At 40.6% G+C, this 318-nt stretch overlaps 1 protein-coding gene across 1 annotated transcript in view; it reads right to left on the reverse strand.

Moving 5' to 3' along the window:
* LOC107692427 (inactive tyrosine-protein kinase transmembrane receptor ROR1-like) overlaps positions 1-318 on the reverse strand; it is a 37,362-nt gene that overhangs the window by 4,236 nt on the left and 32,808 nt on the right. The gene's annotated exons all lie outside the window — the stretch shown is intronic.

Here is a 318-nt window from a genome sequence, read left to right on the forward strand (position 1 = left end):
AACTTGTGTGTGAATGAGAACTTAGTTTAGTACTCACATGCTGTGACAGCCGCTTTCTGTCCGTGTGCTTCGATGTGTGCGCTCAGAAAACCATATATCATAAGTTTAAACTCATATGGTCTAAAACGCATGATTTCAGCACAATAAACATGATAATCAGAACCAAAACAGATGTTTTTAGCAGGTATGAGCTGTAATGGCACAGCTCTATTCTGGAAAAGGGGGCGGGGAGCAGCAGCGTATTTGCATTTAAAGAGACAGGCCCGAAAAACAGCGTGTTTCTGCTTCCACTCAAAATAGGCATTTTCAAAATTATAT

Source organism: Sinocyclocheilus anshuiensis, unplaced genomic scaffold, assembly GCF_001515605.1.
Source record: "Sinocyclocheilus anshuiensis isolate Anshui unplaced genomic scaffold, SAMN03320099.WGS_v1.1 scaffold70, whole genome shotgun sequence".
Lineage (NCBI taxonomy): Eukaryota > Metazoa > Chordata > Actinopteri > Cypriniformes > Cyprinidae > Sinocyclocheilus > Sinocyclocheilus anshuiensis.